The sequence below is a fragment of the Peromyscus eremicus genome, chromosome 8b (genome assembly GCF_949786415.1).
Source record: "Peromyscus eremicus chromosome 8b, PerEre_H2_v1, whole genome shotgun sequence".
Taxonomy (NCBI): domain Eukaryota; kingdom Metazoa; phylum Chordata; class Mammalia; order Rodentia; family Cricetidae; genus Peromyscus; species Peromyscus eremicus.
In genome coordinates, this window is record NC_081424.1 from 24,983,875 (window position 1) to 25,005,890 (window position 22,016).

Here is a 22,016-nt window from a genome sequence, read left to right on the forward strand (position 1 = left end):
TCATTTGTGTTTGCTCTTTTGAAAATTCTGTTTAGATGTACCCCATGTTATAATTTGGTTATTTGTTTGCTTGATGTTCAGTTTCTATTTTTGGATTTTATATATGTTAAGTATTAGCCCCCTATCAGATGTGTAGTTGATAAAAATATTTTCCCATTCTGGACTCTTGTTTGTGTGATGGTATCTTTCGACATGCAGAAGCTCTTCAATTTCATGAGGTCCTATTTGTTCATTGTTGTTCTTAGTGTCTATACTATTGGTGTTCCATTCAGAAAGTCTTTTCCTGTGCCAAGGAGTTCAAGACTATCCTCTTCTGTCATATTCAGTGTGTACAGTTTATGTTGAGGTCTTCGGTCTATTTGGAGTTGAGTTTTTTTTATAGAGTGATAAGTATGCATCTATTTTCATTATTCTATATGCAGCCATCCAGTTTGACTGGCACCATTTATTGAAGATGTTGTCATTTCTCCAGTGTGTATTTTTGATGGCTTCTTTTTAAAATACTAGGTGACCATGGTTGTGTAGACTTACATCTGGATCTTCAGTTCCGTTCCATTGATCAGTATGTCTATTTTTATGGCAATACTACACTGTTTTTTATTACTATAGCTCTGAAGCACAATTTGAGATCAGGGATGCTGAGATATCCAGCAGCTCTTTTATCATTCAGGATTGTTTTATCTATCCTTGTTTTCTTGTTGTTATTGGTGTGTGTGTGTGTGTGTGTGTGTGTGTGTGTGTGTGTGTGTGTGTGCTGAAAACTGTCCTTTCAAGTTCTATGAAGAATTGTGTTAGAAGTTTGATGGGGTTGCATTGAATCTGTGGCTTTTGGTAGAATGGCCAATTTTACTATATTAATTCTGATCCATGACAATGTTCTTGCTTTCCATCTTCTGATATCTTCTTTAATTTCTTTTTTCTTAAGGTTTTTATTAACAAGTCTTTCATTTTCTTGGTTAGTGTTAGCCCAGGATATAGCGGCACTATTGTGAAAGGTAGTTTATCACCAATTATATTTTCTTCACTTCATTTGTCATTTAAGCATATGAAGGCCACTGAATTTTTCTGTTTTAATTTTTTAAATATTTTGTAGCATAGTTCTTTATTGATTCTTTGGGAATTTTATATCATGCGCCCCAATTCCGATTCCCCCCCTAAAAAAATTAATTAAAAACAGAACAAAACAAAACAAAAAACCACCTCTCTTTCCCACCTCTCCAGCACCTTTTCATTTATCCTAGTGGAATTAGGAGCTGCAATGTGTCAGCCAGTATATTCTTTTGTCCAGTCAGCCCCACCCTCAAATATTATTGCAATGAGTCATTCATCTGGTTCAAGGCCTCTGGCACACCATCATCACTGGAGCCTAACAAAACTCCTCTAGGATATCCTGCTGTTGCTCTGAGTCATGGAGATACTGCAGGTATTGTTATACAGGATCAATACCTCCACTAACTCCAGCAGGTCCTTGATGGGGTAGATGTTAGGGTGGGCCTACCTAAGGTCCAAGATGTGGGTCTGGTGGTAGCTGAGCTGCTCAGTCCGGGTCACCCCACTCCTTGGAGGGACAGAGGCAGTTCTCCTAGGCCCATGCCATCGGGGCCAGCTTTTCCACAGAGTGATCAGGAGTGGGACCATCTCTCCTGAGTGCAGGGAGGGCAGGTGGGGGGGGGAAGGGGAGGCAGCTCTCTCATGAGGGTCAAGGCCAACTCTCCTGTTGCAGTGGCCAGCAAGGGACAGGGTCAGATATTCCAGGATCAGTGAGGGCCGGGCCAGCCCAGCATGACCCATGGAGTTCACCATAATTCCTGTGGCCCCTCTAGCAGCAAAGATCATGGACTGTTTCAATTTTTTAATCCTTTAAGGTAGCAAGACATTCATAACTGTAGTCATTGTGATTCACAGTGGATCATTGGAAATTAATAACTGAATCTTCTTATCATTTGTCCAACACCTTTTCATTTCTTCCATTCTTCTTTCTCTGTTCCTTAAAACTAATGTTCTACTTTCTGCTTCTAGGGATTCAGCAGTTTATAGATTCCACATAAATGTCAGATCGTGTAGCAGGTTACAATATGTGTCTGACTGGCTTTATTTAGCAGAGTTTCTTGCAAGTTTATGTATATTGTGCAAATTCTCTTCATTTTAGGCTCAATAATATTTCACTGTGTTAAATTCCACAATGTCTTTTTACATTCATCCATCAACAGATACTTAGGTTGTTTTGGTATCTTGGATATTGTGAATAATGCTGAAATAAACATGGAAGTATAGGTAACACTTAGCGACATTAGTTTCACTGATTGATTATTTAGAGATTCTATTTTTTCTTTTTCTTCCTTCTTTCCTTTTTTTTTTGGGGGGGGGTTGAGTACCATCTACACTTACCCAACTTATATTTATCAAGTAGAAATAAAGAAATAAATCCATTCATATTTAGTGAACTAATTTTGAACAAAGGTACCCAAAACTGCACAACAGGGAAAAGGTAACAGCTTTAAGGACATTATGGAGAAAACCGTATTAAAGATCAAAACAAGAAGATAAAACACAAAACACTTTTAAGAAAATGAAATAAAGTGCTGGCGTGATTCTGTCCTGCGTGTCTGTTCTGAGGAGCAGTAGGCAGTTTCCTCCATCCGACTTCTCTCACACCGAAGTGCGCGCTTCCACCTCATGGAAGACTCGATGCACATGGACATGAGCCCTCTTAGGCCTCAGAACTACCTTTTCAGTTGTGAACTAAAAGCTGACAAGGATTATCACTTTAAATGGATAATGATGAAAATGAGCACCAGTTATCACTAAGAACGGTTAGTTTAGGGGCAGAGGCAAAAGACGAATTACACATCGTAGAGGCAGAAGCAATGAACTATGAAGGCAGTCCAATTAAAGTAACACTGGCAACTTTGAAAATGTCTGTACAACCAACAGTTTCTCTTGGGAGACTATGAAATTACACCACCTGTGGTCTTAAGGTTGAAGTGTGATTCAGGGCCTGTGCACATTAGTGGACAGCACCTAGTAGCTATAGAAGAAGATGCAGAGTCAGAAGATGAAGATGAGGAGGATGTAAAACTCTTCAGTATGTCTGGAAAACGATCTGCTCCTAGAGGTGGTAACAAGGTTCCACAGAAAAAAGTAAGACTTGACAAAGCTGATGAGGATGATGAAGATGATGATGATTTTGATGATGAGGAAGCTGAAGAAAAAGTTCCAGTGAAGAAATCTGTACGAGACACCCCAACCAAAATGCACAAAAATGAAACCAAAATGGAAAAGACAAAACCATCAACACCAAGATCAAAGAGTCAAGAGTCTTTCAAAAAACAGGAAAAAAACTCCTAAAACACCAAAAGGATCTAGTTCTATAGAAGACATTAAGGCAAAAATGCAAGCAAGTATAGAAAAAGGTGGTTCTCTTCCTAAAGTGGAAGCCAAGTTCATTAATTATGTGAAGAATTGCTTCCGGAGGACTGACCAGGAGGCTATTCAAGATCTCTGGCAGTGGAGGAGTCTCTTTAAGAAAATGTTTAAACAGTTTGAAATATTCCACCTTACTTAATTTCTGTAACAACAGTTGATATATCTGGCTATCCTTTTTATAATGCAAAGTGAGAACTTTCCTACTGTGTTTGATAAATGTTGTCCAGGTTCCATTGCCAAGAATGTGTTGTCTAAAATGCCTGTTTAGTTTTCAAGGATGGAACTCCACGTTTTACTTGGTTTTAAGTATGTATGGAATGTTATGATAGGACATAGTGATAGTGGTGGTCAGATGTGGAAATGGTAGGGAGACAAATATACATGTGAAATTAACTCAGTATTTTAATAAAGTAAAAAAAAAAGAAAATGAAATAAAGCATTGCACTGAGGCTGAAATTCACAATGATTATTTTTGATGTGACAAAAATGTGCACAGGGAGAAGATATTTACAAACCACATATCTGGTTAGAATGTTAATATAGAAAATCTATAAGAAATTTATTATCCAGTAAAAACTAGCAAGAGACATAAATATGTTTTTTTTATCTCTAAGACAGACAAATAACCACAGGTTTAGGACAGGTGTTCTCCATTACTCACAATCCAAATGGAAATTCTCAACCACCTAACACCTATTTGGGTGGCTTTTAGCAAAAAGACCGAACAAACAAAAAAAACAAACAAAACCAAAGGAAAGAAGTGTGGGAAGGAATGTGGAGAAAATTCTATTATACCTAATGGTGACTTAGTCACAGAAATAATGTCATACTTTCTTCAGTTTAATCATTTTGTCTGTCACCTGTTATTTTTATCCTTGTGTGGCTAACAGAACTGTTAAAGTCCAAAGTGTTCATGGATGTTAGTGGTGAACTACAGTGGTCATTTTTTTTTTTCAGTGCTCACTTAACAAGACTCTTTGTAATAATTAGCTAATGACCATTTAAATTTACTTAAAACTGCTCCCTTTATGAGACTGCATGACAGATCATATTTTCCAAAGATATGCACAGTATTTTCCCACCCACATGTCTGTCACACATCTTCTATGGAGATAAGGACCCCGTGCTTCTGTTTTTGACTGTGGACAGCTATTATAATCATTCTGAGCAATAAAATATAATAGAAGTGTCTGGCTTCTGAGACTAGTTCACAAAGGATATTACATTTTCCACCTTGCTCTATGGAAAAAATCAGCTTGAAGCTGTCAGGCCTAACACAGCACAGCTGATATGCCCGATTCTGCCATTCTTTCAAAAGCTCACATCAGCCCATGTTGACAAACCGTGCAAAGGAACCTGATGTTTACTAAAAAGCTAGATTCTTCTATGTCCATTTACTTCAACTCCCATCTGTGCTAGCTCCCAGTATTGTCTGACTAAAACTCATGAGACTTAATTACTCCAGAATTGTTCCTAACCCTTTATTGAATTACTGAATCACAAAAATAGTAAGATTGTCAGATAATTACTGTGGCTTTAATTGTGCAATGATATGATGGGCAAATAATAACTGTAACAGACTACTAGGCCAGGCAGCTCCTGGTCTGTCCTGATGTTTCTGACTTTAGCTCTCCATCACCGTGAATGCATTCATCTTACTTCCCTTTAAGCATAAATTTTATTCATAGACTTTATCTTTGATATCCACATATTCTCAGAATATTTCTATGATGGCTGAAATGTTCTATACACTTTACTTCTAGTTTATAGATAGGGATAAAGATAATGATGTATCTACTTTGATTTTTCTAAACAACAGACTTTTTTAGCCACTACTAATTGGGAAATGTTCATAGAGCACATTTGCTTTTGTCCAAGAGAAAGGAGCAGGCAGCAAATTAATCTGTTGAAGTATAAAAAGATGAAACACAAATAAGTCTCCTGGTCTTTCTCCAGTGTAGAAATGAAGCAAGGGATCCACACAGTGACCAGCTAAAATTCACATGGTTGAAACACAGGGTGAAGAGTCTCGCAAAAGAAAAAGTGGGGATTTGTAGAAAGTTACTCTGAAATATCAGTAACAGTACCTACATAAGCTTTTTTTTTATTTTTCAGAAACAGTTGTTTAAAGCACAAACCATAGCAATATATTGAGAAATATAGTTTTTATTACAAGTAAAATGTTGTAATTATTACACAAAGGGTAGAAATTAACCCAGAAAAATGTTCTGTGGTTTTTATAGTAGGTGCAAACAATGTCATTTGAAGATAATATATGATGAATTAAAGATTTATACTATAAACTCTGAGGTAATTGTTACTATAGTAATTTCATGAGGATTGAAGAGTGACATTTTATAAGGAGGATATAAAATTGAAAATGTTTATATAGCAATATCAGTGCTTCAAATAAAAGCAAAAAACTAACAGAACTTGGAAGAAAAAAATAGAAACCTATAAATACTTTACAATATTACAACACTTCTCTTTTTTAACTCTACCATTTCTTTTTGCAGTAAATTTTATTATTTGTTCTTAAAGTCCCATGAGTATAATGTATTTTGAACATGTCTGTCCCATTTTTTCCTTTCTCTATTTACTTCCAAAGTCCAGATGCTTCCCACATGACCTTCTTGCAGCTTTATCTTGTTAATTTTTCTTTAATATCCCATTGAGCCCCAGTTGTCCTGGCATATGCACATAAGTCTGGGGCAACCCACTACAGAGTAGAAAATACTATTGTCCACATCTCGGAAGAAAACTCTGTCTCCCCAATAGCCATCAGTTACCAATAACATCTCAGCTGGGGTTGAGGCCTTACAATGCCCTCCCTGCCCATGCTGGAATTTTCATAGCTAGATCTTGTGCAGATTCTATCGCCTGGGACCCTATTGTGACATCATGAGTACAATAGCCATGTCAGATCCAGAATTTACAGCATCCCTACCTACTTTCTTACATTTTCACCCCTTCTTCTGTGATATCCCTTAAGCTTTGGCAGGGATTAGTGCAATAGAGATGTAACATTTACGGCTAGGAATTCATAGTCATTTATCCTAAGGACTTTGAACAGTTAAGAGTTTTCTGCATTAACCAGTGCCCACTGTAAAATGTTTTTCTGGCCAAAATTAATAGCAGCACAGATACATGGATATAAGCATAAATATTTAGGAGACCCATTTATTTAGCAAAATAGGAATATCCCTGCCTAGGGCTTATGACTTGCCAAGACAAGGGCTTTTGACCAACTACAAATTCATTCCAGTGGGAGAGGCTTGAGACCCAATCAGAAATCAATTACATTCTTCCCACTATTGCACCAGTTAGCATATCTAGCCTAGAAAGTCAATATTGTAACATGCAGGGTTCAGCACTGTTCAGATCATTGATGTCTTTTCTCCCACAGTGGTCTACATAGTACCTCCAGGCACCATGAAAACTTGTAAACACAGAGGGCCTTTGCTGCTCAGTTCAAGATTGATTCCTTTACGTCCTCCGACCAGTGTTTTGTCTTCAGTCATAGGGTCTTACCATCAAGTGATGGTGGTCACCCAGGAACAATGACAATAGCCTGTGTTATTTTGGAAACCTCTGAGCCTCCCTGACCAATGACTCAGAGGGAGGTATCCCATGCTGCCACTGAAATTTCTATTTAATAGCCCATAACTCCTTGGAACAGCACTGGACATTCATGCAGAGTACATCTATTCATACATCTTTTGCTGTGGTTGCTGTTATTTTAGTTGTATTCTGTAATTATTTTGTAAGTTAGTGGATTTCCATAAGGCTTTCATATACATTCTTAGTTTTGGTTCACCCAGCCTCTACTCCTTCTCACCCAAATCCCCATCCAATCCCTTCTCAAACATAGTACTCTCCTTTTATACCATATGTGTTCTAGTACCTCCTCCAGTTATACTGCTTAACTGGCTTGCAAGTTAGTAGGTTTCCATATGGCTTTTTTTATATTCCTTTCATTTTGTTAACCACTTCACTCCGTCTTTTCTACTATTCCTCTACTCCTGTCCTGTTTAAAAATTTCCACCCCTAGTATTTCTCCTCTCTACTCATATTTTACTTATTTCTCTACTATAGAATCCCTCACCTTTAATTCATCACTCTCCTACTGCCTCCTTTCCAATTTCCTGGACCCCACATCTCCCACTCGTTAAACACAGAAAATAAGAAATTCAAAGCTAGGATTTACATATGAGAGGGTTCTGAGTTCAAGTCCACAGAGCTCACATACAATAAAATACTTGATGTGCCATGCATGCAGGTGGATCCTGAAGTTTTGCTAGACAACTGGCCCATCCAAAATGCCAAGTTTTAGGAACTCTGTTTCAAGGCAATGTGATCGACAGTCATAGAGACAAAGATCCAAAGTCCTACTTTGGTGTCCACATATGTACACACACACACACACACACACACACACACACACACACATGTACACACAGAGGATTTCACAAATAACTGAAATACATGAAATAATTAAGAACTTAAGATCAATCTCACAAAATATGTTAAAAATATATTCCCAGTAACCATTTTAGCAGGCTACATTTAGCTACATTGATAAATAACTACTGCTTATAAAATATATATAGGAATGTAGAGTTTCCAAAATAAACTTAACAGGTTCAAAACCTATAAAATTCTATACTTTGAGAAATTAACTGCTATTATAAAGCTTTAATTATCAGGAGACTTTTTCTTTATTAATGTTTGATTAAAGATGTAGATTATTAAAAATAACAAAGTCAAGAGTAACATTGAACATGTGTGTTCAGTAGATTTTTAAAGATAGACATTGATATGGAACTCAAAGTTGCAAGGACTCGGTGGTGCAGAGACCCTGTAGTGGAAGGAAGTGGTGCTACAGGGATTGATTTTTCAACATCAGTACTGGAATAATCGTATATCTTTATGGAAAACAACTACTTAATGTCATTTAATCTGTATCTCGTACAATGTACAAAAATAAAATATTTTAAAATGGGCTGTGGCTCTAGAAACAAAACCTGAAACTAAGAAATTTATGGATGAAAATATGGGAGAACATCTTTGCCATGTTAAATCAGGGAGTGATATTTTGTTAAGACACTAAAAACATAACCCACCAACATGCAGGATTGATAGATTTGACATGACTAGTACTAAAACTTTGTGATTCATCAACAGAAACTATTAGAATCAAGAAAATGCTCTGTTCAAAATGGGAGAACATATTTGATAATCACATGCCTAGCAAATGACTTATATCCGCAGTAAATAAGGATTCTGAGAACTCAAGAGTTAACCCAGGATGATAGTGCTCATCTGTGATTGTAGTCCTTAGAAGGATGTGCCAAGAAGGGGATTAGAAGTTCACGGCCAGTCTGGACTACATAGTGAGTATGTGTCAAACAACAACAAAACCCCTGGAGAATTATAGAAAATATAAAAAATAAGTATTAAACGTTTGAACAAAATGACTGTGAAAACAAACAAACAGATGCATGGGAAGCAAACTCCTGAGTCTGTCATTAGGAAAATGCAATTACAATCAGAAGGGAGAACAAATAACAACAGGACTAAGAGGAAAACACAAAATTAACACCCTACTTACTAGTAAAGAAGTTAAGGGTTCAAAACCATCAACCATTCAGGTGGGACTACAAATGTCTATAAACTCTTCTGAAAACATGTTTAAAAATAAATGTTCACCTATGCAATATTGCAGTATTCTGCAATATTTATCCAGGAGAGATGAATGCAAGATTGATACATGAATGTTAGTAGTGGTTTTCTCATAATAGCCAAATATGTAAAATAACCAAAATTATCATCAGTAAGTGAATAGGTAAATAAATAATTATAGATTTACATGATCAGATACCATTCAGACATAAGAATGAGCAGCTGATGCACAGAACATAGATGATTTTCAAAATCATCATCATCATCATTATCATCATCATCTCAATCACAGTGATTATAACAAACTTGTATATACAAGTGGAAGCTTGCTTGCATGCTTCAAATATAAACAATATACCGTACAGCCTTCAAAAGTAGCTACTTAACTCTGTGTGAGGTTCAATTCCTTGTCTCTGTTTCTTGACCTGTTCATTTGGATGGCTTTTACATTACTTATACAGCCCACTACTGATGTGTTTTCATATTAAAAGAGCTGATACCTGCAAACTCTCTTAAAAGTGCCTACAGCACAGTATTGTCAAGAGTTAGTAACAAGGCTTCACGTGTAAAAAGAGAATACATGTTCTTTACTGATACCAGGGACTGTGCATTTTTTTTTGATTCACTGGAATCTATTTCTTCTCCCATTCTCATAGCAAGATGGGAAGAGATCCATTCTGAGTCTAAAACTGTGTGTATTTGGTGCACATAAATGCTTGCAATTTAAGAATCCATTTAGAATGGCATGTATAGGAGTTTATCTCCAGAGAATAGAATGTCAAACACAGATTTTTCCTAACCCTACTAAAGACATTTCCTCTTTTCTCATTGACTTTCTGTCTCAACTCTTTTAGCTCAACAGAATACTTCTCTAATTGTGCAAATAATATATCCAACACTTTTTCAATTGCTAGTTGTTATTCAGATATTTTATTGTATTTTAGGATCTTTTATTCTAAAATTTCTTGTCCTATTTCTTAAATGTTATAAAATAAGTACGTAACAATTTTTAGGTATAGGATACATTTTACAATACAGAAAATGTCCTCAGACAAGTTGTACACCAGCCCTTCCTGGATCGCCCACAGAAACTGGAATTTGTGCCTGCTCTATACAACTCTTTATTAACCATATTAAAAACAAACATTTCAGAGGAGTGAAATGCCATATCCAAGAGACCAGACTAAGCATGCTTGGTTTTGTATTTAGTGGATCTGGAAGCAGCTGCATTTCTCTTTGAATCACTCCCTGAGCTCTCCTGCAAATATATGAAAGGATGTTATAAATAATTTAGAAGTTGATGCTTCTTATTTGTCAGGGAGGGCAGCCTAAGTAAAAGCTCCAGCAGGGAGAAAAGGAGGCAAACTGTTAGAAAACCCTCCAAAAGTGTAGGGTGAGCCAATCATTAGGATGATGTTCTCGGGAGATCTGAGGAAACTTTTTTTAAGGCCAAGAGGAATGTTCTGCTTGTGAAATAGATAGAAAGGAGATATATCTTTTCTAGGACTAGATGCTTAATTTTACAACTTCCCCCAAATTAATTTTGACCTTAAGCAATACTTTGACCTGTGAGTCCTCATATGTGTCCATGCAGTGATGTGAGTGACACAAGTCTTATGTGGGGAAAAGGAGACAATGCATATGATACAAGGCTTTGATCTTCTACCCCTTACTCACCTGTTCTCATAGTTCCTGGCTCTATATCCCTCTACCTTTACTCCAGAGAAACCCTGTGGTATGTTGCTGCAGAATTAACTATACCTACTCAACACTCCTTGAACATGAGCCCTGACATTTTTCTCATGCCTATCCATGTGAACTTATATTTCTATTTGAATTTATGCTCTTCAGAAGTATAGTAGGATGGTTTTCTTGTTAACTAAACAGTATGCTATTGTTTCTCACTTGAGTTTGAAATGAGTTGATGTCTGTAAACTTCTTAAGGGGCCCAGGGCAGGATGAAGACATCAGTTAATAGACAAGGCTGCTCGTGTAGGGAAAGGGAATATGGTCTCGCTGATCTCATTTGCACTGATTTCTTCTCCGGTCTCCCTAGGCTAATACAATAGCTTCTTGGATAGGATCCTATGCATGTGCCTGCTGTGGCCAGGCTACAGCAAACCATCTAAAGCCCTGTGCTTGGCTCTCTCAAAATGGAATCTGTCCAAGACAGGAGTCACACTTTACTTCTCTTCATATCATTGTTGCTAGCGGTGTATTTGGTATTTTAGTTGGTGTTCTTTATGTGTGGGGGAATGGATGGCTAAATAAATAAATGAACAAAGGAGACACCTTGGGACCTAAGTGACAGAAAACAAGTCCAGTGCTTCAGGGGCTCTAATGAGCTGGTTGTGGCAGCAGTGACACTGTTCACAGCATTGGTCTTTGGCAGCCACTGCTGTGATTGCTGCCAGGCCTTCACATGTCCCTGAGCCAGTCGTGAATTGTCAGGGAATCTGGCTATGTAATCATTTGGATGTCCTGAAAAGAAGTGCACATTACTGGGAAGAGGCAGCAGCAGGGGCCAGGCAGAAACAATATGGTTGAAATAAAAATGTCAAAGGGATGCTAAATTCAGGTAGATGAAATGAGGCAAGGGAAAATTCCGGGAGAAAAAATGTAAGATTTCAAAGGAAGACACTATACAATAAAGAGAAATGGTTCGGAAATTTGAAAACCTGTGAGATAAAATTTACAATGTAAGTCACTAAGTTTAATTACTTTAGCAGATCAAACTATTGAAATACTACTTTGATAGAAGAAGTTAAAACAAAGAATTGGTCAGTTCATTTTTTTTAAAGACACTTCTTGTGCTTTCATACTAGAAAATAACCCAAGTCATTTTGTAAAGAAAACTTTGTGTGGAAAGTCTCTGTCATCGTGGAGTTAGTCAGTCTCGTGTGGACGTAGGATTATATTCATTCCCATCATCGGTTCCTTTAAAACAAACTGCAAATAAATTTCAAGGTTTGTGTATCCAACAGTGAACATTTTATCAGTATTCATGACAGAGGTGGACTGGGTAAGGGTTGTGGTCTTCACTTGAGTCTTTCATAGGAGAGCAATCAGGATAGCTGAGCATTGTTCTTCTCAGACATACACACTGCATGTCTGGCACGTTGTGCTGTAAGAAATAAAGACCTGGGGCTAGACTAATCCAGGTATCTGAGTAAATACAGTGCAGACCAAATGCATGCACAACACACACACCAACCTGATTCCTTACAAGCTTTCAAGTCCTTGGTGTCGTGAATTTTCAGTCTAATTCAGACCTGTTTTTAGATTTGTTCATGTCTTGCTAATATGCATGACCTCCATAGACTTTTAAATCGAACTTTATTGAGTGAAAATGGCAATAAATTAGAATGAGATAATAACTTCTTCTCCATTGCCTATTTTTAGAGAGACTAATTCCTAGAAAGATTTCATAAAGTGCGTGTGATTGCAATGGGATTGAACTGCTCTTACTGACACTCTGTCACAGGCAAAGGTTGCTTAGGAAACAGACACTAAAGAATGTTTGCATCCAGGGGCTTATTTGATGGCATAACTGATTTTCCCCTGGCCCCTCTCCTCTGTTTACTTGCTGTAATATCGCTTTTCAGATTCTCAGGTGTAGACTTTCTACATATGCTTTATTTTCCACTCTTTTCAGAAAAATGACCAAACCTGCTTTTGCTCCAGGACAAAATCAAAACAAAACTATGAAGGTCAAAGAAGTCACCAGGATTATTTTATTTAAAGCATTTTAAAAGATAATCACTGTTCATTGATATCACTACAGATGTCTGATGTCGACATTAAAATCAGTTTTTTTGGTTAGAAATATGCAAATTCTATTAAAACCTGTTGTTTTTCACATAACCTCTTCTCTATTTTTGACACACACTCATATACATATGTACATATATATATATATATAGATAGATAGATAGATAGATAGATAGAGAGAGAGAGAGACAGAGACAGAGACAAAGACAGAGAGACAGAGAGAGACAGAGAGATATCCATACATGTGGCCATGCATGCATGTATGTGTGCCTTTGTGCATGTGTTCATTTGTGTTTGTGTATTTGTGTGTGTGTGTTTGTATAAATTAAGCTATATGTATATGGTTGTTATTTATATGTATATGGTTTATGGTTAACCACTTGTTTTCAGGAAAGCCATGAAGGAACTCATTCCTGGAGAAGATTGATTCTCCCTCTCTCAGCAACTAGCACTGTCCTGTAGCTCTTCATCTAGGGATAAGGCCTTGTGAGATTTCACACTGGAATTCCAGCTGGTGTCTTTATTGTGTTGATCCTATTTTTGGTGGCCATATTGTTAAAATTCCATGGGTGTAGCTCCTTGTCATACATAAAACACACCATCTCATAGCAGATGCCCTGATCCACTGCCTTTTCTAATCATTCTACCCCCTCTTCCACGATGTTTCCTGAGCTGCGGTTTGCCCCCAAAATATAAAAGCCACTATTGAACCATTAGAGACATCTTGCCATGCTGTTCACTGTAGTGTTTCATAGGCTTTGCAGCTGGATAAGACTACTGATCATTCTTCTCTTATGGTGGCTCATTAGAGCCTTCAGACATTATGAGAGCTAGTTGTTAGGGAAGAGGCTTCTAGATCAGTTCCAGTTTGATTCTTCCAAGTCCTGTGGTCAAAGTAGGCAGTGTTTTCAGCAATTTACCGAGAGTAAATCAATGGCAAACACAAGGCTTATCCTGGTTTGAAGGTCTCTTGGACTTCCATGAGCAGCAACTCAAAGGAATATTTCTCCTGCCTTGTGCTGGCCTTTTGTTAGATAGTCTATGACTCTTGGTGTAGCATGAATCCTAATTGGTCTTAATAATAAAAACATGGAGCCAGATATCAGGGTAAATGCTGAAAGATCAGTAAAGGAGTCAGCCACTAGAGAGACTTCTTACCTCTACGTTAAGGGTCTCTACCCTACCTTATCACTTCCTCTCTCTGCCCAGCCATATCACTTCCTGTTTCCTCCTCCCAAGTGCTGGCATTAAAGGTGTATACCACCACTGCCTGGCTTCTTTCAGGTAAGAACTAGTGGCTGGCTACTCTGCTTCTCTGATCTTCCAGCTTTCACCCTGGTATCTCACTCCCAGTTTTTATTATTAAGACCAATTAGGATTCATGCTATGTCTTTGGAATAATATTATCATCTCAAGTGGTGTAACTTCATTTCAACTCTCTCTACGTATGTATGGATATATATCTACACATACCCAAATATAATAGGTATATATTTTTAAGTAAACATAAAATAATACAGTCCTCTATGGCTTCTTCAAACATCCTTAATGGGAATGAGATAGCAAGAAACTTCCAAAGAGATCTAGTAAGAAAGTATCACAATTTTGAACATGTCTTAGACATGATATCAGTGTAGTTGCTGCCTGTTTCATAACCAGCTGTGCTATGTCCATATGGATACACATTCAAGGTCAGAATGTCAGATTTTCAAAGGTCAGATTTTCAAAATTAGACAGTTCAGGACTGCATTATGAGCAATAAAGAAGAGCTTAATCTTGGCTGCCCTACCTTCCAGGGCTCACAGGGTGATCTTCAAATTTCAGGAGTTTACTTTTGGTGTTCCACAGGTTGGTTTGGGGAGCGAAGAAAATCTTGCATGAATGTGGAAAAAGAAGATAAAGTTCTCAATGAATGTGTATTATGTGACATGTGCCAGCCCTGTCCAGGGCCAAAGCCTTCAGCTCATGTGAAAATGGGAACGTCTGTCCCCTGTCTCAGGCTCAGAGGGATAGCAAAGCCTTCCTCTGGTCTAAGTGTAGATGTTGATGGTGAGTGCAAGTGCAAGTATATATGAACAATTGACCAAGGTGTGCAAAAACTAGTACCTTCAGCTTCCTCTTCCTGGGTGTTATAGCCTGAAATTGCTTACCTGCAGAGACTTCCTAATGAGACTAGCTGAACCCTTCCACTATGCATACATAATGCATACATAGTCCGTACTCTATCAGAGTGCACGTAGGCTACCTGACACCAGCTTTCCTGTAGGTGTGTCTGTCACTGTCCTTTATTTAATCTCTTGTGGTTCCAGCCAGGCTTCTAGAATCCACACTGTACAGGACACGACAGGTAGGATGACCAGATGTGCAATATTTTACAACCTCAGTGTATAAGTATAGACCATTCAACATTATGTAGGCTAAATATTTTATAGAGCTATTGGTAAAACTGTAATTTCAGGGCTCCACTAGAGAAGGACTTGTATTTGGCTTCAAAAGAAGATGAAATAAATTGGCAAGAATGTTGGTCTCAGTGACCACTGTATCTGAAACTGGCCCATTTGATGGACAGTTAGAAACATCTTCCCAGATTTAGCTCATTGACTACCCAGTCATACCTCCAAGAAGTTTTTCTAGAGGGCTTCCTGCTTCACACAGACAACCTACCACTTCCTTCTCTTTGCCCCAAAGGTGTCAATTTTCTATGTACATGAACTTACTGAAGGGCTCATTTTCTTTGTAATGTTGCTTGCTGGATCATCACAGCATCTTGTGAAACTGGAAGGCCCTAAGCAGCCAGGCATTAGCAGGCAGGGCATTGCAGTTAATCTAGTTGGGGTATCTCTAATTGCAATAACTTACATGTATTTGGAAATTGTTGCTGAAGAAGGAAGTTAAACTAGAAGGTGATAGGCAATTACTTTAACAAATTTGCTTCAAGGTAAACCTTCTCTAGGCACTGTACCAGCACCTAAAACTGTACATCCTCACTGTGGAGATACAAGCATTACACATAGACAACTAGATTAGGCCATGTGGTAGGCCATATATCTTTGGCTTGTTAAGGGACACATAATTATATTTCATAACCCCACCCTTCCCTTCTTTCCCATGCCAAAAAAAACTGATTTAAAAAAATGAGAAAGCAGAAAGGTTGTCTTTCAAAGAAGAAAGACATGGTACTTAGTTCAGCTCCTATGGTGTTTTTGTGGTAGCGCTAATGCCTTTCAAGGGGGAAGTCCTCCTCAGCTGCAGGAGAGACGTTGTCTCATTTCCTATCACCAGCCCCTGTGACTTCATATAGAATTCCAGAATTCTGATAAACTGTCATGTGGAAAAAAAATGATAAAGTGATTTATGCTCAGTTTTGCTGGAAGGGAGAAATGCAAGGGCTGTCACTCTGGGTCTGGAGAACAAATGAGTTACAGTTCACGAAGCAGCTCAATAAGGCTATCATTTCCCATCAGCTCCCATAACTGACAGGCAAGATTTACTAGCTGGGGTAGGGGAAGGGGGTCGGAGATTTGGTGCCAGGTGAATCAGCACTGCTATTCCATCAACTCGAGTCATGCAGACAAGAAGCTACCATGAATATTTGATGGAAGTGTCTTCCCAGAAATGCTTGTGAAGCCTTGCATTACTTTGCTTCCATTGGCCTGGAGCCTCTCCGCTCCATCCATGTGTATCTCTTTGAAAAATGACCACTAGTAAACCACAAAGGCATTTGGGAATCTTCGCTCTTGCTGCTCCAGCTGGTGGCATGCTCCTCTTGGCAATCTGTGTGTGCAGCACACTAATTCAATGTCTTCCATCCTCATAGGGTGAGGGGAAGAGTCCCTCCTCTGCGGAGATGCCCTATACATTACACCTGTCATTATCCATCTGACACAGTGGTGGTGAGCAAGCTGCCTTCCAGCCCCCTGTGCTCAGAGAAAACACACTTTGATCTATTGCGTTGGCTGTATTCTTTAGGAAACAAAAGGAGAAAAGGGATCAGATTAAGCAGAAAATCATTCTTGTTGGTTTTCTTTGAAGTAGAAACATAGCTTTGTAAATTCTAGTGAGACACTGGGTTTCACTTTCAAGGGACTCAAGAGGGGACACTTTAGTACATTTCCTGTGGGTTAGGTCATTTTTTTAAAGAAAACATATTTAACATTTGCTCTTTGGAGCAAGGAAAATTTTTTGCAAGATATCTAATGGGAGCCTAAGTATTTATTTTACATTTGGAATCATTCCTGTACGATTTCAAGTATATGTTTTGTAAATATATAGGAAATTTGGGTCATGTAATCAGGAGAACATTTTCACTTGCACGGTTTTGTTTGCTTTTCTATTGGCACTGCATAGGAAGGCTGCTTCCTTAAGTTCTGAAACATTAACTTAAGAATCTGTAGAAACAGGACTTAAGAATCTGTAGAAACAGGACTGTGGAGATGGTCCTGTTGGTAAAAACACTTGCCCTGCAAGGCTGAGCAACAGAGTTTGGATCTACAGAATTCATGTAAAAGCTTAATACAGCAGTGAGAGGGTCTGCAATCCCAGCATGCATTGTAGGAAGATGAGGTGTAGAGGTAGGAGAATCTCTGGAAGCTCAAGGTCAAAGAGACCCAGTCCCAAGCAGTGTGGAAAGAGGAAGAGCAGCACCCAAAGGTTGTCCTCTGTCCTAGACATGGGCCTGAGGAGGTCTGAATGAGAATGGTCCATCATGAACTCACATGTTTGCATACTTGGTGGAACTGTTTGGGAAGTTTCAGATATGGCCTGGTTGGAGAAAATGTGTCACTGGAGGCTAGTGTTGGCTTTCAAAAGGCTCATGCCATTCCCAGGGTCCCTCTCTGCCTTGTGGTTGTGTTTCAGGTTGTGAGCTCTTCGCTGCTACTCCAGCACCATACCTGCCTTCCTGTTGCCTTGCTGCCCGCCATGATAGTCATGGGCTGTAACCCTCTGAGAGAGTAAGTTCCAAAGAAGTTCTTTATTCTGTAAGTTATCTTGGTTACTGTGTCTCATCAAAGCAACAGAAACATAACTAAGGCAGGGACTAAGGCACATGTGTGCTGACTGGCACACACACACACACACACACACACACACACAAACACACACACACACACCCCAGCACACAGGAAGAATTTTTTTAAGCATTCAATCTAGTGAAATACTGAACAGAAATGTGATCTATGCATACAAAAGCAGTGCCATTGGCAGGGCTCTAGTAGTTTCATTATTACTGCTTACTACTAGCATTTCAGGTTGAGTTGCCTGAGCAATGTCCTTACATGGGACAATGTGGTTATACTGTGAGGTGGCTCATAGACTTAGCTATATAAAATATAGGCAGAGAATTTGGCACTAAGACAATGTGTTTTGATTGTTGTGGAGCAATATTACTCCATAACACACATGGAGATGGATCTCTTAGGGGTCCTCCTACCCCAGCTTCCTAAGCACTAGTATGTCTGGCATAATCCACTGTGATCCCTAATATTAACAGTCAACTTGTTAAGATCTAGAATCCCTTGGAAAAGTAGCCTCTATGAGGGATTTTTTATTACATTGGTCATTGGTCGCTGGGCATGCTTAAATGGGATTTTCTAGAATAGGTTAATCAACATGGGAAACCTACACCTCATCTTCCTACAACTAAATGTAAGTGGCACCATTTTATGGGCTGTTAGGATGAATAAAAAGGAGAAAGGCCATAAGCTAACACTGCTCTTTTGTTTCTGACTATGAACATAATACGGTCAGCCACTCCAAGCTCCTTCTGCTGCCCTGGCTTCCCTGCCTTGATGACCATACCTCTAACTGTGAGCCAAATAAACCCATCCTTTCTTCCTTAATATGCTTGTGTTGGGTATCTTATCACAGCTCAGTAACTAAGATATTCACCTTACTCACTCTGGAGTTTTGTTTGTTCAGTCATTTAACAAAATATGTATCATATCTTATAGGCAGACACTCTTCTGTGTAGCATAAACAGTGATTTTCCAGTTAATAAAGAAAGCCAAGAATAAAAGTAAAGCAACACAAAAGTATGAAAATCACATGGATTTTTGAGAGAATGAACTAGTGAGGTAAAAAGGAAAGTAACTGCTTCTGTCTTTGGTGTTTTCTCTGAGATTTTTCACTTTACATGTGAACTCTGGAACAGGAAGGAATCCATGCTTCAAGGACACACTTCCAGAGGAAGAAATGGCCAGTGCTATATCCAGCCATGGCCTGGGAATCCATCAGCATTTTAGAGCCATCCAAAGACAGCCTGAGGCCAGACCATAGAGATCTTTCTAAAGCATTAGGAAGCTTAGACAGAAGTCCTCCAGGTTCTCTTTGCTAGCCTAGGGAGTCCTGCACTTTGTAAAATTATGCCATTAGAGGGGAAACTAAAGGAAATACTGATGGTGTTCTCAACAGCTGTCCGGTTTGCAGAATGTTTACAATAAATACTCCAGAGATGGCTGTATCTGCTTGATGTGTGTTCAATTTTGACTCTCAAAATAATCCTATGGCATCATTTTGTCTTTATCCTCTCAGCTTAATACAAGGGAGCATGGACAGATTTACAGTCTCTGGACTAGTAAAGGGTGGGGCCAAGATTAGAACTTACATGGTTTGGAATGTCCATATGCGGAAAGCTGTCAGCAGAAACACCTTAAAGAAGTTTCTTGGCACTTCTGAGAGTAAGCACTCAGTAATGCCGCTGAGCTGGAATAGCAATGAATTTTTTTTTTTCTCAAGTGCTCCTTTCACAGGCTTCCTAATCCTTTATATTAAAAAGTCTCAAATATAAATCCTTTAGTCCAGAGAGGTCCAGTGTTGTTTGATGTTTGGAAATCCAGTTTTCAGATATATAACTCTCAAATGAAAATGCTTAATTAAATATAAATAGCTTCTTCATAATTTTTCATTTCAAAATCAGTAATGTAAAATGTTTGCTGAAAGAGACCTTTTTAAGTAAATGTCGCTAAGAAATCGACTGACAGACACTGAACCATTTATTTTTCCCTCAAATTATGTAATTTTATCTTTCTGCTCCACCAACTAAAACTCATTTTATCTTAAATGCTTTCATTTGGTAGAGTGATGGAAATAATATGCTGAGTTTGGAGTTAGAGTTTATACACACTCATTTAAGACAAAATATTATTCGTTGAAACTGGAGTATTCTCTCTCTCTCTCTCTCTCTCTCTCTCTCTCTCTCTCTCTCTGATGTTTCCTTCCAAGTAATCAGTTCAGATGCCTTTTTCCACATGGCCTTCTAAATCACAAATAGTAAACACCAAAACCAAAGTTTTCCCCAACCAAAATAACCTCCCAAATCCATATACACCTCATCCATGTCATGGCATTACAATAAAAGAACATTATGTTTTTAATTGATGAAAATCAGTGTTGTTCTAACTCAATAATAGGTGTCATCAATGCAGTTTCTATTGTTGTAAAAACAATATGACCCACAACAATTTAGGGCCAGATGGTAGTGGCACATGGCTTTAATCTCAGCACTAGGGAGGCAGAGGCAGGCAGATCTTTGTGAGTTTGAGGCCAGCTTGTTCTACAGAGTGAGTACCAGGACAGCCAGAACTGTTTAACGGAAACCCTGTATCAAAACAAAACAAAACAAAAAGGGAACTCAAACAGGCAGGCATCTAGAGAAACAGGCAGGAACCTGGAGGCAGGCACTGATAGAGAGGCCATTGGGGGGTACTGCTTACTGGTTTGCTCATTGTGGCTCTCTTCGCCTTCTTTCTTATGGTGGCCAGGAACACAAGTCCAAAGGCAGTACCACCCACAGTGACACAGGCCCTCCCACATAATTCACTAAAAAAAAAAAAAAAAAAAAAATGCACCACAGATGCTCACAAGTCAACTTGATGGGGACATTTTCTCAATGATCTGCTCTCTTCCAAAATGACTCCACCTGTGTCAAGTTGATATAAAACTAGCCCTCACAGTGGGTGAGAATAAAAGTACTCTTTGAGTGTGTAGCCATGTGTCATTAGACAAAGGATTTGAGAACAGAAGTCTGTCTGAATAAAGCCCCTCTCCAAAGATGGGATTGACACTGATTGAAGTTTCTCTTGGCATCTTTGTACTGTAGCCTAGTCCAGGTCTATAGAGCACCCCTGACCTTTGTCCTCCGGGTGTTTGCAGAATCCCATCCCTTCTCAGACCTCCCACACTGCCAGCAGGCTCCTGTGTCTCCAGTTTGGCCTCATCACTTCCTACTTCCTTTTGAGTATAACACTCAGACTTTTTTTAAATATATTTTTTTAATTTTAGTCTAACATTACTTCTCTGCTAAACATCTTCAGAGAGTTTTCTTATGCCTCAAGAGGAGATATGTACAATGGCCACAAGTCTTTCTGCAAGTGTTTCATTTCCTGGTCTCATTGCCCAGTTCACTCATTTGTTGGCATAGTGACCATGCCTGTCCTTGAGATTCATGCAAGCTCGTCTAAGTCATGTTTTCTATTTCTCCCTCTCTCTCTCTCTCTCTCTCTCTCTCTCTCTCTCTCTCTCTCTCTCTCTCTCTCTCTCTCTCTCTCTCACACACACACACACACACACACACACACACACACACACACACATTTTCCACCCTCTCCTCCTCTTTATTCTATATTCTTTCTTTCTCCCTATTTCATCCCATAATACAGAGCATGAGCTGGATGTTTTGAGTATACAAATATGAACAATAAGTTTTCTTCATTATAAACTTCAGTTTCAATCTAGAAACTTAAAATAAAGAAGTGCTATATATTGTGCTGTGAAAGACTTACATGATTTATGCATAATCATGAGGGTAGCCTCAGTATGAATTATAGGGATTTTGTGTAGCTGTTTTTCCATTGTTTTTATTAATAACTTTATTCCTTGAGAATTTCATACAGTACAGTTTGATCATATTCTTTCCCCTCCCGCATCTCCTCTCAGAACCTCCCTCAGCTCCCTAACACCCAACTTCATATTCTTTTTCTCTCTTTATAAAATAATACGCTGGGTGGTGGTGGTGCACAGCTTTAATCCCAGCACTTGGGAGACACAGGCAGGCAGATCTCACTGAGTTCGAGGCCAGCCTGGTCTACAGAGAAATTTCCAGGACACCCAGGGCTGTTACACAGAGAAACCCTCTCTTG

At 38.6% G+C, this 22,016-nt stretch overlaps 1 protein-coding gene and 1 pseudogene across 1 annotated transcript in view; both read left to right on the plus strand.

The window, feature by feature from the left end:
* Positions 1-22,016, plus strand: part of Nkain2 (sodium/potassium transporting ATPase interacting 2) — a 594,649-nt gene that overhangs the window by 159,028 nt on the left and 413,605 nt on the right. The gene's annotated exons all lie outside the window — the stretch shown is intronic.
* LOC131918734 (nucleophosmin-like) lies at positions 2,677-3,565 on the plus strand (annotated as a pseudogene).